General features: G+C 42.5%; 1 long non-coding RNA gene across 1 annotated transcript; it reads left to right on the top strand.

The window, feature by feature from the left end:
• The first annotated feature begins 986 nt into the window (after nt 1–986).
• On the top strand, nt 987–18,296 carry LOC109470984. Its single transcript, XR_002140287.1, has 2 exons — nt 987–1,474; nt 14,743–18,296. It is a non-coding gene; the product is annotated as an uncharacterized LOC109470984 (long non-coding RNA).
• The last annotated feature ends 438 nt before the right edge of the window (nt 18,297–18,734 follow it).

Genomic DNA, 18,734 nt, shown 5'->3' with positions numbered 1-18,734 from the left:
CCCGGATTACACGTGTAAGGAGACGCAATGGGGACGGCGTTATTCCGTGTTTACCGAGCAACCGGGCGGCTCCATTGGTTTGAATTCTCCCCGCGAAAAAAAGGACCACACGAATCATTGAACGTTATTTCGACGTTTTTTGTCCGCGGGTAATCCGTGTGTTGTGGTAACCGGATTCCGTTACCACAGCAACACGTGAGAAAGCGGCAAAGTTAGGCCGGTAAGTCGTAAGCGCTTGTACATACAAGAGGTGGGACTTTTTAATTAGCGCCCCGAAGCCTGTCATCCGACCTGTCGGCATTTTGCGAAGAACAAACAAACTGTGCATGGACGTTAGCAAAGCTGTCTTGTGAGAAAAGATGCACTGTACGTGCATTTGTTCTGAAAGGCCAAACACAACAAAGTAAGAGGGGACGTCAGTTATGACGAAGGCCCGTGTTTTTGTAGTCAAAGGGCGTAACGGTAACAGGTTGGTGGTATTCCCTACAAAAACCGACAGGCCGACGATAGAAACGACATCGGAAGAAAGAAGTCTTTGACTGATCCCTCAATTCTGCGAAACCCTCTCTTTCTCTCCCTGCCTCGTCTTCTGAGGAAGGGGAGAGGTTGAAACCATATATAATGGAGGAGCGGTGAGAGGGGGACACGTTATGTAAGGCACATACCACATTCATAACTTTATATGGACCCTTTATATATAGAGCAACTCGCCATAAATAGCGCATACCCCGCCAGCACAAGAACGACAGGTTTGCACATAACACCTTTTAAAGTCACCAAGCATCGCTCCAACCACCTGCTCCCTACCATTATATCCCCTCCACACGCAAGCCAACATGGGCCCATGAATATCCACTTCTTATGTAGGCTTGAAATGCAACAAACTCAAAATACAGCAGATTAGATGCTGACAAATCCGCTAAGGCAACTCCCAAACATATTCATCCAGCTCTTCCCAGGCAGAACTCGTAGGTTGGCAAAGCTCACATGCGGGCGGCTAGAGTTTATCTCTTCTAAATACAGGCCTTTCCGTCTTGGAGACATTTTGGGCGAGACTTGTACAGAAGAAACCAAGGTGCCGGAATGGTGGTCTACATAGAATATTTGCTCATGCTGACTTCGGTTTATACGTTCGTTTCTGTCGAGTTAATCTGTGCATCAAAGAGTGCAACTCATCATCATCATGTCTGCCCGACTTACTGAATACTGTACCTGGGAGAAAGAAAGACAGAGAATGATCGTCTCTACAAGTCTAGTGCACGATCGACATCAACTTGTGGTCCGAAGTGAGAACGGATTCGTGATGTATCTGGTCTGCAGTCGGACCAACCAGGAGAGACCAATGGATTTAGAAAACCACGCTACCAGTTCTGACTACACTACCTGTCCGCGATACTATATTGGTTCCCTTTTTTCGCGTGGAAAAGTTTGGGTTCTTTCGGACTCCCTGGGACTACCCGAGAACAACAAACCGGTGAGTAGTTCTTTGTACCAAGAGACAGAAACTGCAGTAGGTATGGTGGGTTTGCATCTTGTGGCCAGGAAAGAGCTTTCCTCAGTTTACTTCCTATGTCACATGGTAATTTCACCAACTACGGACGGGCTGCAGCCACCAATGGCAATGTGCAGTTCAAGCTACATGTGCATGGTATGTATATGCTAACTTCAGGGAAATTAATGCCGAAAAAAAGTTGATGTAGAAACATAGTCATATTAATGATGCGATGGATTGTAGTCAAGGGACAAGTAACTTTAATAGGGTGGTCAAAAAGGGCTTCTTTCTAGCACGGAGAGCCTTTCCTGTCCAATTCGCTATGGTTACAAAACTGTGACAATCAGTCAGGTTGGCGGGAAACATACTGTACTTCAGCAACGCGTCAAATCGCCATAACCCACGGGACGGCGCCTAGGGGACATGCAAATGAAGACCAAAGCTGTCTGGTCGGCGCGCCCCGATAGTCGCTTCGTGTCCGGGGCCCGCCCTGGAAAAGATCCCTTCTCCCGAAGGATCGGTAAATACGAACCCAGGAACGCTGAAAGCACCTATATGAAGGGATTAAGGCCCAGAAAATGCGGCCGTGTCAGCTGTGGCCTTCAAGGTGCTTTTAACGCTCTCCGGCTTTAGCACTGCACGAACGTTTGCCAAAAAGTCTACTGAAGTTGTTAGCGCCATTATAAATAACTCAATGATGCAATATTCAACAAAGATAGATGTGTGAGATTTCGATATCACACTGGCACGTGTCTAGAATTAGGGCTTTTCTTTTATGAACTAGTACTCGCGGTTTTTATTGTTACTTCCTTTCCATGCCAGTGAAAGGAATGTGTTCTAGTTTGATATGGCAGCCAATTTAGAATGGTCTGAATGGCAAGCCAATTACCAACAAACGGACAGGTAGATACTTCGTTTTCTTAAACATGTTTAGATATACTCTAACTAGTGACATAAAGAGGATCCTACATTATTAGCACTTTGACTAACCATACAGGTTTGACACAACACAAAGAGTGAAGACACAAATACCTTCACCTTCCCGCACCTGCAACAAACAAGATAAATGTTGAACGCAGCTGGTAGAGCGCCTAATATTTCTCACGGCGACGCCGATGGGAAGGACTATATACTAGTACAATGTCGATCACTTGTACACATGGTACAAACGCTGTTACAGCAACGGTGTCGACGGGCCGAAGTGCCGTGAAGTACTATGATGGAAGATTTTGAATCATAAGTGTTATGGCTGTCTAGGCCGGGGTGTGTGGTAGTCAAGCTTTGTCCTTTATTTTTCAGGATTGCTCTGGTTGGTTATCCTATGACAAAGTCATTACAACCACCTCCACTATTGGAGCTAGGTCCACCTGAAAGCAGCTGAAATATGTGTGGGAGCTCTAACTTCTTTTTAATCCGACAAAAGGATGTCAATAACGGTCAACCAGGCCAAGTCTAAAAGTTCCAAAATGTAAGCACAGTCCCCCGGCTTGCAAACCAAGATCGTTTCCACACTGTCCGCATATCGTCGTACCTGAGATTGGCTGACAATACGCCGCATGGTATATACTAGTAAGCACATCGTAGGACAGGTACCGGTATCTCTTTTTGTGGTCTACTAGTATTTAGAGATGATGTCTGTCACTTTTCAGACTTTTTTGCTATCATGTCTTGCTGACTGTCCAGTAATGTGCAGTTAGGCCAGTCGTGGGCCGTACAGGGTCTGTATAAACTCTCCGTGAGTGACCTTGCCGGAGGAACTGTTGAACCGACAGGACTGAGGATGATTTATCACGCCTAATGTTGTACATGTTGTTGGTGACACACACGCAGGTTGTAAGTCTTTAGGCACATTTTCCTGGCGTTAAAAGCCCAGCATATGGCTGACGGTAACGTGTACATAAATCAGACTGTCAAACCGTTCGACACTGCCAACGGTCATGACCGCGCGCTGCCACCCTGTATTTACCTCATTTCCCCCGTGTAGACCCTAGGATTACGGTGTCAGATGGAAGTGCAAGCCAAATAAATTCAGGAACGCTGGTCTATTGAGCTCGGTTGTTCACTTGCTTGTCGGCTGCCTTCGCCACTTGTCGGGCACAATTATTGTCAGCCGGGCGGGAGACAGGTCGGTAATTGTCGGCTCGCAATGTCAATGTCGGAACAGGTGTGCCAAATTTGAGCAAGGGAAACATGCAGATAGTACCGACCATTCTGCGCCCATGGATGGCTTTGTTGGTCGCTCCACACGGAACAAGACAACTTAATAACGCAGGTGCCGCCACCTTCATCAAACTGATGGGGAAGCACGTCCCAGGGGAGGGGCAGACGTGGACATGAATTTGCTTTTTTCACTATCTTTGTGGTGATGTTTGCCTTTAGGCCGTGAGATTTCGGCACACGTGTGTTAGCTTTGGCGGCGTGACTACATCTATAGTTGGAAAATATAACAGAGAAAACCACAGGTGATGTTGTCAAAACAGAGGAAATAGTTTTGGTGACAAAACATGAACACAAGTTCACGGATACTGTTATTATGAGGAATGGACACAAGCGCTGCAGTAAAACCTTCCTTTTGTCGCGACTTGTTTTCCCCACCGATAGTGTTGTAGGAGAAGATTACACAGCTTTGGTGAATATAGTTATGGCGTCTCTGTTCCTATGTACTTCAGATGGCAGCTTCTATTCAGGAGGGTCATGACAAACGTGTCGAACGCTTGTCACTTCGTCTAAAGTTTATTACACAGCTGGCGCTGTGAGTGTGGAGGCGTGGGTCGTCATCGTGTGTCCGACAGAGAAAAAGGACACACACTGTGTGCTATCGTCTGCGATCTTCGTGGAGCAAAGGCTGTGACTCAGTGTGAGGTAGTGGGAGGGCAAGTTAAGCGCTTGGTACCTCACTTCTTCTGCAGGCGTTATAGCTATCTGAACCCATTAAGATGTTTAAATCAAGGTATTAAAATCAAGTAAAATGAAGTGGTCACTCGGAGACCGGGACCTGTGCCCAGGTCTCGTACCCACCAGCTGCCCGGTAGCCAGAACACCTTCTCATCGTATTTGCCCGCCTTTTATCTGATCTAGTTGTTCAGTGGCTACATATGAAGTAAACCAGCTGATAGTACATTTTCTATCTGTTTGATGAAGGATTATTCCGTCAGAAGAACAGAAGGGTGGACAAGGCGGTTATATTTGGCAAGTTGCTACTGTCCGGCATTTTGGACGAGAGAAGTTTTTTTATCGTTCTTGGCTAGTTTCTAATCTCAGTAAAGTCGGCAAAGGACACTTCATGTATGAACCTTAATGACAAGTCGGAAAACTGGGTCATTTCTGGCCTCTTTTATGTGGGCACGTAGCAGTGTCAAACTCTGTCTACACCTGTAGCGACAAAACGACTGGGGCGTTGCCGAAAACCCATAAACATTGTGTTGTATGGTCCAGAAAGATGGCAATTTGACATCGACAGTGAAAAACTACGTTAGTAACTTTTCCAACATGTTTTATTCAACCAACTAAACAGAATGCATACCTAGGCTTAACCTCAATCTTTCAAGCAGCATTATTTGTACGTTTGACAGAGGTAAGTATGCTTTTCGTGACAAGCTGCCACAGCCCTACATGTACACACACACTGGTAGCTAGCGCACGCCACAACACCGTATACACTGCACAATAGCGAGAAATGTTTCTCTGTAAGCCTTGGTAAACGAGCCGTTTGTTCTTTATTGATTGCGTGCATTCACAATCTAATATAGGAATGCTCGATTCAAATATTAGAATCCTTAAATGTCAATACCATCCTTGCGAAACAAAGCGAGTCTCGAGAGAAACAGACAGAAAACCTGTGTGCGTAATTCACCGGGCCAATATTTACAGATGTCTCTCCAGTAAGAAAAAAAGGTCGAAACACCTGAGTGGGATCTCAAGGCGAGAAGGCAAAATACTTTAAGTACATAACCTTAAGTAGACGTACCATTGAATGTCTTAAGCGCAAAAAGACGGTCCGTGCGTAAGATACGACAATGGTAGGTGTAAGACCGTTTGTATCTTGAGTTCATTAGCACATGGAGCAAAGGGTTGGTAATAAAAGGCAGGTTTGGTGTGTGCTTGTCTGAATGTGGGGTAAAAAGATGTGCTTCGGTCGAACAGGATTGAATTAGGCGACGCCTGTTTCTTGTGAAAGTTATTGACAGCTGACCTCGTTTCGTCGTGCGACGGTTCTTCCCTGTTCTGTACCAGAGAAAGGACGGGACTCAGAACAGCGACACAGACAGGGACAGAGCGGACGGATGTAATACACCTGTTCACCAGGAGCCGGGCAATAAAACTGACGTTTGGAATCCACACTTCCCAAACATGTACTAGAGAACTTTTCCCAACTCTTCTCTCTGGAAATTAAGATACAACCAGTAGTCACCGGGGTTGTGAAGTTAAGATATGTCCTCTATCGATATTTTGAGACGAAACAAAATATTCCTACGCTACTTCAAACTACGTTATTCGTTCTCACAACATTAAGTATTTTTTGCTGACGAAAATGTCATTTTAAATGTCATGTCAGATTACTTTAATTACTTATCAAATGACACCTCAGATAAAACCTGCCGCTGTCAGTGTTCAGCAGATGAAAATGTATAACTTCTTTTTATTTCCCAGTTTCATTTTCTGTCCTGTTTGGTCAGCATAGACCTGTTCAGTCATCTGATATCAACACTAGACTGTTTTAGATCTCATGTGGATAATCTTCAGTAGTCCATATTTACCGACGGACGAGTGGTACGCGTGAAGTATAGGACACAAGTAGCAGGGAGTCAGCAATATAGATAGTATCTCTCAAATGTATTTCCATTGTACTTGGTCGTTGAACACTACGTTTTAAAGACCTTTGTAGTTCTTAAGGTTTTTTTTTTCAAAATCGTTTTGACACGATCAAAGCTAAAAAAAATAGCATAGCGTGTGTTCTTTTGAACTGACAGCCGGTTGCCCAGCTCTCGGTCCAAAGGATGATTGCTTTCCCGGTTTATCAGAGCCCAAACTCCTCTCTGTTCCGACGACTTAAACTCTTAAGAAGCGCAGGTAAACAGCGCAGGTACAGGACAGCGTTTCCCACGCCTCAGGTATGACTGGACTGTCACAACACACCTGTTTACGGGAAGAACATAAGCCCGTAATTCTGTCATGGGGTTCGGATCTCAGACTCACAGACTTCAAACCATGACAAAATTAACGAGCTGATCTAACGCAAAGAAAGGGTCTTCCCATCTGACTGTATTCGGATGATTATAATACATCCAGCATGTATCAGGAATAAAAACTAATTGGAGACTTTCTGAGGGCACCAAAATGTCTACAAGATACAATATATCTACAAGACGTGATGAGTATATGTATATGTATATCAAGTATAAGGGAGGGATACTCTTCTAACATTGTCTAATCTTTTTCAGACTAGAGATTTATACATTGCAATTCAAAGACGAACTTTTGGTCATGTCTTTTTTTGTCAGGCCCTCGCAAAGACACCAACTACGCCTTTGGTCACGATTTTTTCGAAGTTAGGCCTGCTGACTGCAATAACAACATTGATAAAAACAGATCTAGTCTAGATGTAGTGGTCCGTGTCCGTGCAAAATTGTAAAGGTCCATCAGTGTAAATCAGTTTAGACATCATACTTCCACATCGTTAACATAACGGAGGAAACAATGTCGTGAAGACCATCGGCAGGTGTGCGCGAGTACTTCCGTAAGTGCACATGTAATGTGTACCTCTCCAGTGATCGTTCGTAAATAGCTTAGGGATCAAAGGACGTTCAAAATACGTTAGGGACGGACGATTTGAGTGATGCACACTAGTCTGGAAACTATGTCGGATTTATACAAATCCCGGATACCGTATTCATCACACTTGTCACGAGATTTCTCCAATGATCCGGCAAAGCCCTTAAACAGTACTAATTTGCTGACAACGTACACAGTGTTTCACAATCACATATAAAAACTACTAAGACACCTACCTGTGGTGGTATGGCGGTAAGGTGTGGGAGGTGTTCGCTGGAGGTGCGTCAGTGTCGTCTGTTCCCGCTGGCGGAATGAAAGCACAGAGGTGCGAACGCACACTATTGGTGTAAAATTACCTCCACTCGCACACGGAGAGCAATTAATATTCATCCGCCGCTGGGCCGGGCGAATGGTCGGCTACGACGGGACCTGTGGCCTGACCTGCATCGGTTACTATGGCGACGGAGCCGCCACCCTTCTTCGATACTTGTCGAAAAAGTTATAAGGTTGTCCTATCGATGGTGATGAGACTTAATTGAGTTCTAATAGGAGTGTGTGACTATCTATCACCAAGCGATGAACAATGCTACACTGTTTCTCACGTTCTTCTCAGACGCGCGTAAAATGAAATTTAAAAAAGATAACGGCGACAAAACTTACGAACACAGACAAACCAAGCAGGTATACTAGCCACTTCTACTTAACAGGTGGTTGGACCAAGTTTTCAGGAATAAAACTACTGACAATATCTCTTTATCTTTTACATTTTAGCCCGATAACCATACTAAAGCTGATATTACTACGTATTTTTATGATGACCCTGGGATTAATGGATCGCCATTACGTATGCAGTATTTAGTCCTTGATGCACTCTGATTTTCCAGGGTGATGTTATTGGGTAAACACTAGTGAGTGGGCACATCGTGAATCAAGCACAGGTGCATTATTAGAACAATGCCATAACGTGTTACATTAAAATCTGTAAAACTGTACCGGGGTTAGCGTTCTCGTAAGAAATAAGCTGTAAACGGTTTCTTTAAGTTGTTAGAAAATCGGGTTGAAGTCTAGAGCTGATCTATGAATACTTTGATCGTTGTTAGGTTAGTCCTAATGGCTTGATCTGTAAAACATGTTGATGAGATGCCGCTGGGCTGTTCTCTCTCAAAACAAGATGCACGTTAGTTACACCATTGTTCAAACGTACCCATGTCCTGTAGTACTCAGATAGCAGGTATTCCTTGGCACAATTTTGTGTTTGTGAAGAGTAGCTAATGTTAGATTTGTGCAGAACCAATGATTAATACTTCTGACAAGAAAGATAGACAGTCTTTTGTTCTAAGTCAGGGCGAGAGAGGTCCAAATAAACCAGTTTGAGCTCTCTTTGTGGCTACATGATATGTCAACTGTACATACACAGAGATGTGCTGTGTTAGATATCCAGCTCTGACATGAGATATTATGTTTAGATTGGACCATTTATCATCCAGGTAGGCACCAGGTGAGGCTGTCAGGCTCTCCTGCCAACTTTTGTTGTGTCAAGCGTCGGCGGTACGCACCCAACGTCACGTAGTACATCCGGGTGACAGCGTGGTCCGTGGTCAGTCAGGGGGTGAACAATGGACGGCACAGATTTGTTTCACAGCGAGCAGATAGAGCCTTTCAATTCTTCCTGTCTGTTTAGAACGTGTAGGAATAGTGTGCCTAGTCCGCCCCACTGTGCAGGTCAACAAATCTAATATCAGAATACTAGCTTGTATCAGTAAGACCTAGCTGAGATCAGGTGTGTTGAAAATCAAAGCATTTTTGTTTCGTGCATTAAAAACTTCAAACTTCAAACTGTGAATTTTTTTGAGACAGTTTTAGCCCTAGAAAAACCAGAACAGCATCAAATCTATATGACAGAGGAACAAAATTGATAACCATCAGAAAGCCTAGCCTCGTAAATTAACGAAATTCTCGTTTCTTCTCGTAAAACTCGTTTATTGTAAGAAACGGCTAACATGTAAACAGGGTAACCTGCATGCTTGTCTAACTACTAGTACAACTGTCGGTACAATTCAAACATTGAGACCGGCAGTTATCTTTGTTTTGCCCATCAGACCAGAGTTTTCATATTAGTCAGGCGATTGCGATAGTGTTGAAATGTTATCTATGTTTTAGCCTAGTTATGGTACAATATATTGTATGCTCTAACTCACTATATATAAAGCTCAGTTGAAGTTAAAAGTACACTAAAGGATAGCAATCGAACATATAGATACGGTGTTCTTTGCCTGTTGGACAAATCTTTGACAGTGTCAGAGCGCGACACTGGTTCTAACTGTCGACATTTGAAGGTCATTGACTTTTCGGGACGGGACGGGAAGAGGACAATTATAAAAATAATATAACGTTCCACGTCAAAAATACCACTTTGGCCGTGTACTCTCGTTCACGCCATCCAATTTCCGAGTCAGACATTAGAAATCGGACAAAGATTAAATGATGAACGATTGTATAATTGAAAGTTTTCCACAGCGGTCCTCGCCCTGTACAATGCGTCACGACAGGATGCACACAGTTACGCCGTGCAATTGGTCAATTATCCCGGCAAAATGGTTCCGTATTTGAAGAGGAAATCCTCACAAATTAGAGACGAGGAAATCGGATAATTGAGTGCGGTGAAAATTACAGTTTTCACTTGGATCTCCCAAACAGGTGCTGAAGCTGTCCGAATGAGGAAATATCGCGAACATGGCCATAATTAATATTAATAGACGAGATGCATAATCTGCAATTGTCTGCATAGTTCAGCCGATGGCGCATGGCGACAAAATCGGAGTCAAATGGGTCAAATTTATGTTCAATTGTAAAGAATCGGTCCACGAAACCTGTAATTTGACATCGTCCATACATTTTCATCAAATATTTATGCTGATGCAGACGACGGGAAAATAAAAGAATAAAAAGCACCTTTGAACGTAACTATTAGGATTATCGAACAATTGCTCCATCTTTGTGTGTGGTCAAAATCCAGACCTTCAATTTGCCAGTGATAATCCAGCGACTGCGACGTTTGGCATGCCGGAAACTACATACAAGAAAATGAATACTGTTTCTATTTAGGGGTTTAGATATGCTGCTGGTTGGAAAAAAGAATAACCTCAACCACAACACCCGTGAAGCACTCGTGTTCTGATGATGTCGTTATTATGCAGAGGGACATTTCCTCACAAATGCGTTGTTCCAATTGAGCAAGTGTCAAGCCACCTGACATATAATATTGCGCGGTCAGAGTATTCTTCTTCACAGTCTCAGTCTAACAACAGGCCAGGGTGCAAGTACTAGTAGTCATGACAGGATATACCCACACGACAGAACGATATTCCATAAGACGATGATAATCAAGTATTTCTAACCGCTGTTGTGGTTCTTGGGGCACGTTTGTCAAATGGTCAACTGAGCTAGAATGACCGTTTTTCTTTTTCTTTTCATAATTAAAAAGTGGTTCTTTTTTCTCTATAACAGACCTACTTAATAATAGTGACACGTGTAGCTAATCTTGCATAGAAAAGGACAAAACTTCAGCATTAGTCTGTCCGCTGCCCGTTCTCGCTGATCCCCACTTTGCTATTCCGTAGGGACAAACTGAATTGCACCTGTCCGAGGTAGAACTTCTCAGAACAGTAAGTTCGAACAACTGTGTTTGATAATATTTATTCGTCTTGATTCGTGTTTGAAATAAATTCAGAAATAAACTGATAAAAAATTCTTACTTTAGATAAACAAAAATGATATCTGCTTGTTGCCCATTGGTAGTGAATCGATGTTACTAGTGTGCGAAGAGATTATCGATAGAAGAGATGCTTTATGAAGTCACCTTTGTCCAAACTAGAGAACTTTCAAATTTTATCTTATACCTCTGCTGTACAGATTCGGTTCCAGAGGACAATGGAGAAGGTAAAAACACATAGGTGTAATCTTGATAAAATAGGAACCGTTTTGGTTTCCTCTAAAGGTCTTGTATGTTGAATCAATTATATACAGATAGACCCGGGGTTACAGTTTAGTAGCAACTGAACTTGTCATGTCTGTCCCGTGTAATGCACTCCAGGACAAACTTTGTAGCTAGCATATTCTCTGCGGTACATACATAACCTCATGTTGTAAACCATTTCCCCTATCATCCGAAACTTTTCACGGTATGGTGATGGTGACACTACTAGTGTGTAAAGCTGGAACCTTGTCACCATTAACGTTTGTAGAGTGGCTGCCGGGGTTCACAATCGAAAAGAACATGCGATACTGATTGTTCTGAGAAACACAGACAGCCGCGTGATAAGATCATCAACAAATTGGTTTCATGGCACACGTTTCACTTTCCAGAGAGAACGCTCACATCATGCACGATCTCTTGTCGCGTAATTCCCGCTAATAATTCCCGTCACAATGCACCATTACGAACTGTTAAGTGGCACGACGACATCGCCTGTTGTGGGACGCCTGCAGCGCCTGGGACGGAACGAAATGTTCCAAATTCTGTCCGGATCGCATCTCACCTGTGCATCATTCATTAGACAGGGCATCATTTGAACGAATTAGCGAAGAGGACGAACTCCAAATGCAGTTCGCACGTGCCACAGTTGGCCCCGTTGGGATTTTCTTTGTGCTGGGCAAAAGTTTGGTCAGATTATCTTTCGCCCTGCTTGACTTGCTCTCAATGCTGTACTAGCGTCTGTAGACAAACAGGATTTTCTCCTGTTAACGAACTCTCCGCAGTAACCTACAAAAACACTGTTAAAGATTGATTAAAAGTTCCAAAGTTGCTTGTTCCACTATTTCAAGTTTGTCTTTTGGGTTTCTAACCTTAATTCGGTAGCTGATCTCCGATTCTGCTGCCCGACAGTAGAGTAACAAAAGATTCCCGCTAATGTATCTATTTAAAGACAATCGTGGGTGATTTATGCGTTTCCTTCCATTTGGATACACTTGTGTTTTCCGCACTGTCACCCCGCAGCTTGTACCGTGTGTTCACGCCAATCAAACAACAAAAGACCGTCTACAACAAACCTTCTCCTTTTAGTAGTTTAAGATCCGCTGATAAAGCTGGATATGTAGCAGGCTGATTGTGAGGTTTGTACGCTCAATCGACCAATCAACCTGTTCAGTAGGACATGTACAGGTGCGGCGGGAGGCTATAATAGACGCCTGTCCAGTTTAGCCTGCTTTCCGGACGATAGGACACTGTCTATTATATTGGTGCATCACAGAGTTGATGTTTATTCATGTTGATATTCATCAGTTTCATCATGAAATATGCTGAACTAAACGTCCAGGTTACACAGTACATATTCATTGGTCTTGTAGGTCCCAAGTCAAAGCCTTCCGGGGCGTCTTCATGTTGTTAACTGGTGAAACGATTCAATTTGATTTGATTTAAAGTTCATATCTCTTGGACGATGTTCTGTATCTGTATCTGTATACCCGGTATAACCGCCCTTCGGCGTAACACACCAGCTTCGCAGGCACGCGGCGCGGCGGCTGCTGGCTACATTACACTGAACGACTTGTTACACCTAACCCTTGAACATATAACTCTAAACATTGTTTAAACAACTTGAAACATTGTTTAAACATTGTTGAAAACATTGATTCTAGTTTGTAAAACGGGATTATCATTAAAAAGGCGACATGGAGAGCTGAAAGAATCTATCATAGTTACACATGTATTTTGTTAAATCTGCAGGATATTGTATCTGCAGGTTTGTACATGAGACAAACATGGCTGCAAGACCGGTTTCGACCTCAGAAACATCTGAATTTCTTACACTCCCAAACGTAATCCACCGAGATTTATACTTCATTTCAGGCTGTATACATGGCTATCCTACTCCATTGTCTGGGTCAATCCTACAAAACACAGGGCATCACTATAGAGTGCCTGGTTGGTAAGATTTGACCACACGTTTGATAAACGACATGCAGCTTTTCAGACATACTCAACTTCAGGTGAATTAAAGATAATTTCAACCGACCAAAATCAGCTCATTGACATTCACCACTTTCTTTGCGGTCCTGTGGACGTTTCCTTTTACACGGAAATGACTCGTGCGAAACGACGGTCGTGTCTATGACCTTTGCATTGTCCGTCCGTTTTTTATTGACAATTTCTTGTAATTACGGGAGCTCAGGAGAAAATACATGGACAATTGCAGACCTGTCGCAGCGCACTCTAGGATGAAGTGGGGTGCTATAAGTATATGTTACGTGGTGATAAACAATCCTGGTCTTCTCTCGTCACAGCACGATATCAACCACAGCCCTGTCCCTAGCATTACCCGCTTTCCCACTGTCCAGTTATTATTCCATAGAAGGACGCGTGCTCGAAACAAAACGGCTTTCAGCTACCGAGGTCGCCTGTAATGAGGCTAAATAGCGACAACAGGCTACAGCTCTGTGTACGTTTGGCCACGATGAAAAGTGCCAGGCGACGTCAATTAACAGATAAGAGACGCGCGACCTTTGTCCACTAGGAAAGGTGACAATCGGTCCACCTGTCGTAGAGAGTCCGTCCACGCGCGGCCGGCGAACAAGGCTGCGGAATTTGACAGTGACAACACAAAATGGTCAGAGTCCGCTGGCCAAATATGTAAGGTGATGAAGGTGATTATTACAAATAAACAAAGTACAAAAAGAAATACCAGTACTGTGTTAAAATGCGTCCTTCTTGAGATTGTTTAACTCCACATCACTCCCTCTGATATGTCTTAAAAGTTAAGTATTAAAACCATGAAAACATCTGTGATTTCGACAGTTCCATGTAGACAATGAACAGAGTTCTTTCCTGTTTCTTTCTCTTCGACAAAGTTTCAAATGAACCTCATGACTTGAAGTTTCATTCAATAACTGTCACAAAGTGGCAAATGTTGTGAGTTACTTTAACATCCAAAGAGTATTTCGTCATCTTTTTTTAAATTCGTCGATGTAACGTTTAGTATCCTTACTAAAACTTGCTAGTTACCAACCTATAAAAATGTAGAAAATCATCATGGGATAAAGTAGAATTTTTCGCTGATTTACGATGAGAGCAAAAACAGAGACAAAGTTTGATACGACTTAACTCGTGTACTCAAGTGATTCATTTTGGTCCATGCTCGGAAGCTCCAAGATCAGAACATAGTACATGCAACACTGCAGTACACATAGTGCAATTGCCCTAGCTGAGACGTACGTCCAAGCCATCTTTCATTCCTTTGGGGATTCTCTGATTGATTGTAATCTTATAATTGTGACTTTTATGTCATACACGTGTGCCATGCATTGCTGTCGTTTCAACATCCTAATTACCGTGGTTTCATGTCAAGTAGAATACTGTACACCGTGCAGGTGTTCGGGAACTGGCTCCAACAATCAGCTCTAACTTGCCAAGTTATCAGAAAACAAGGTATTTCGCAATAAGAAAAAAGTGTTAAACTTCATTTTCTATTTTTATTCAGCAGATATGAAAAGCCTGAACATAATGGCATCAGCGACAGCGTTGTGCGAGACGACTGGACGGACGGCGGAATAATGCGTCAACCACACGGCCGATCAAGACGGGGTATATTTATATCCCGAAACCTCGGATGTCAGCTCTAACTGTGGATAGAGTTTAGTCTTTGTATGAGGACCTATGGAATACCCTCTTGTATTGAGCTTTCTGATGATTGACCATCATGTATACAAAGATGGTGTAAGGCATGAAGAAACTTACATTCACATAAGCACTCACACCGAAGTTTACCCACGCCTGTGCACTGCGTGTGGACGTAAGTAGAACATTGGGCAGCACGAAGGTCTTGGCGAGGCCACCCCCTCATAAACTGGACTAACATCTGTAACCTCTTCTTCATGGTGTCCATTGTGCGGCAACTCTCTACAAATTGGAGCCGGTCTATATTTTGGTAAGACGGACACACAGATCTAAGTAACTTTGGACAAAGTGGAAACCACCATTCATTACCTGGGAATATGGGCCCTTTTAATATTTCTCAGTTTTCCTGCACATTAATGCTTCCATTAAGATCAAGTACTTGTCTGACAATTACAACAATGTTCAGATTAATGCTAATGAACAAAGCAATAAAACATCAGCCTGTTAGAAACTATACTTACAAATAAATAGCACTCCAGTAATTCTTACACAATATGTAATTACCTATGTCCACTAATTAACCATGTAGACAATGATATATGGCAACATGCACCTAGTTATGACAACTGAAGGGAAAGAGTTCTCAAAAGTGCTGTGTATTCTTTCACAGGCAGAAAGAAAGTGGATAATACTTCATGTTCATGAAGGTGGTATTCATACATGTACTTTAAAATGATAATGTTGAAGGCAAAATTGTGCTATTCTATGTCTATAATTATATATATAAATTTTCCAGACTATTGTTTCAGAAACAAATAGCAGTGCTCAAGATAAATTGGCTTATGTACCAGTATCCCTTGATCTCAATATACTACCATGCATCTCCATGCCTGGCATCAGGAAAGGCATGCCTTGAACACTTGGACCAGCACATTGCAACAATCCATAAAACTATACAGTATTTAACATCATTTCATATCACAACAGAAAGTCTAGTCAACTTAACTACTTCCTTCCCATAATTCAAATGGGGCAAATGATGACAATTCAAATGTTCAGTTCAATACACACCAACAACTGCTAGTATTCTACATGTCTAGTGTAATGACTAGAGTAATGTCCAGTTAGTGTGGTTTGCTGGAGAATCCTGCAGCCTGCTGTGGGTTGTGCCAGTTCTGCTACATGGCTAACAATGACCCTTCAGCCCAACAAGCACACTCCCAACAGGCGCTGGAGAAGGACAGAAGGGGCTCTCCACACAGGCTCTTCTCCAAAACGCAAGCAAACTGTGTTTCTTTGCTGAGTGATCTATGTTAAACACAGCAGTGGCTCTATCATCACTGAACAACCTGGTTAAAGAGGTGCTGCCAACTGCGAGGCGCTAGGTTATTTAAAGTTGATGTATAAACTACACTTTTCTACAGGTTGCACGTACCCCAATCATACAGCTCCCATTTCAAATGTTGCATGACTAGACCAAACAGAGAACCTGCATGTGCAGCCATATAGCGTACTGCCTCCAAAAATAGAATGAAACCACTTTGGCAAATAGCGCTTCAGGTTGAGCAGCATGTCACTCACAAATATATATATCTATATATCTAATGTAAGGAAAGAAGCATATTCTTACAAATGTAGAAATGCTCCTATATGCTCCTACATTTCCAAGTTGTTTCTGCTAACAGTACTAGTGGTTAATTTGCAGTCTAACATTGAGAAGTAAACCTGATGTTCACAAGAAAACAGGCAACTGGATAGATTTTGGAAACTGTCAAATGTTTCAATTAGCATCCACCACTATTCGCCAGTGCTTTCAAAATCTATCCAGATGCTTGAGTAACTGCTCTTGTGTATCTAGTCATCTAGGTGTCTAACCTTCATTGACATAAACCTGATGTTATTCTACAAGTTTGAATGAAACTGAGTTATCAGCACTATCTGTTTCCTGACATAAACAGCAGCTTTCTTGAGCAATAACTACCCTCCTTAGGCCCTGTGACATCAGCTAAGTTTCTGTACAAACATGAGCTGCCCTCTTACAGCCAGGGTGTACTGAGAAGCAGCAGCAGGGACTGATTATGATCCTGGGGCGTGAGAACAGGTAAGGCTACACCTTCTAGGCCAGGCCCACCCACTTACTGGGCTCACCTGCACAGACCCAGACTGCCAAGGGAAACATGAAGCCTTCTCTAGAACAGATATTCTCTTCCTAGCTGTCAAATAGCTGTCAGACAAATGCAGACATGCCTCTGCACAAGCCCGTATAACTTTCACCGCTAAGTCTCTTCATAATCAAGCACCTCTTACTGAAAACAGTTTGAGGTGCTCATAATCACGTATGGGCAACCATGAGAAGATAACGCTCAGAGGTATTGATAGTTCTGCTATGATTTTGTCTAGTTCATCTTCTACTGCAAAGGCACTGAATGATTAACTTCTCTCTAAAGGCATTCACTGGAAAATAAGGCCCTTCTGTCTCTGGTACATTTCCTGTCAAGTTATAAAACATACTCAACCCTTATCATCATACAGCAACAATACAGTTTCACTGAGCTTTCTATCATCACAAGGAATATCAGCTCATTGTAATTCTTCCAAACAAGGCTTCCTCTGATACTAACATCAAGGCATTCAGGTTAAGCAGCTCATCTCACATCTGGTGCCACCTCAACACTTATCATCTCTTTCAAGGGAACATAATAGCCATGCACATCTAACCTCAGTAATATCGTCTTTTCATTCCAACACTGTAAAATTGAACTACAATGTACTAACAGAGAAGGATATTGCTGGTGGTAAAATATCGCCGAGTGAAACACTGGAGTCAGTACAAATTAGTGACAAATGACAAGAGCACACTGTCATAATTCTGGTGACACCAAAGTCCAAATAACAAGTTACATTATACATTATACCTGCTCACAGTCTGCTCATTAGTACATGCTTAAGTGTACATTTTAACACATTTGTTACATTATTATTGAAGCAGCAACCTATAAATATATACATCAATGAACAAATTCCTCATGACTGTTACTGTTGCACCTGGTGATACAAGTCTTCTCAATAAAGACACTTTCAACAAGTGGTCATGCAAACACAGGGGGAGACAGAACTATTTTTTACAGAACAAATATTAAAAACAAACAGAAACAAGAACAAATACAAGAACAAATTCCCTGTGTGACTAGTGCCTACATGTACTTTGTTTAGAGTCTGACACGAGTTTCCAACATAAACATCATGTTGAACAAAAGTGGAGTCACTGTCAGGTCATGGGAACTTTTACCACTGAGGGGGTAGATGGAAACAGCAATGTAAGAATGTTACAAGTGAATAAAGCCACAAAGATTAGAAATGATATGTCTTGGCCTTTTTACATTTTAAGTGGTATCATGAACTCTACCTTCATAAAGACTTCAAAATTTTCCTTTGCCTGAATGATCACAGGTTCTTCACCACTTATAGCCAGATATCAAACTGTATCAGTTAATAACACTAGTTATCAAAACATGATCAATCTACAAAAAGTCTTCAGCATCACTCTGGGGCAACAAAGCGACAACCTATGCCAGACAGAGAAAAACACGAGCTGTTTGAGTTCTGAATCTTTCTTTAGTAAGTGAGTCCCCAGCAGCCATCTACAGCTTCACTGTATGACACAGTTCTTCTCCTCCTTCACAAGGTTGCCCTTATTTCGCTCCAGAGTAGTCGTCACATGTTCCTCCTCCTCAACAGCCCTGTGGAGGAAAACACTGATGTCAGTCTAAAACTGTCTGACCCTGACCGTATTGTGTCCCTACATCTATCTTGACACAATACTATACTGTGTAAAGGTTCATGTGAATCTGATATAAC

The sequence above is a fragment of the Branchiostoma belcheri genome, unplaced genomic scaffold (assembly GCF_001625305.1).
Source record: "Branchiostoma belcheri isolate BF01 breed outbred unplaced genomic scaffold, Haploidv18h27 scaffold24, whole genome shotgun sequence".
Lineage (NCBI taxonomy): Eukaryota > Metazoa > Chordata > Leptocardii > Amphioxiformes > Branchiostomatidae > Branchiostoma > Branchiostoma belcheri.
Note: the sequence above shows the minus strand (reverse complement) of the source record. Positions and strands in the feature narration are given on the sequence as shown.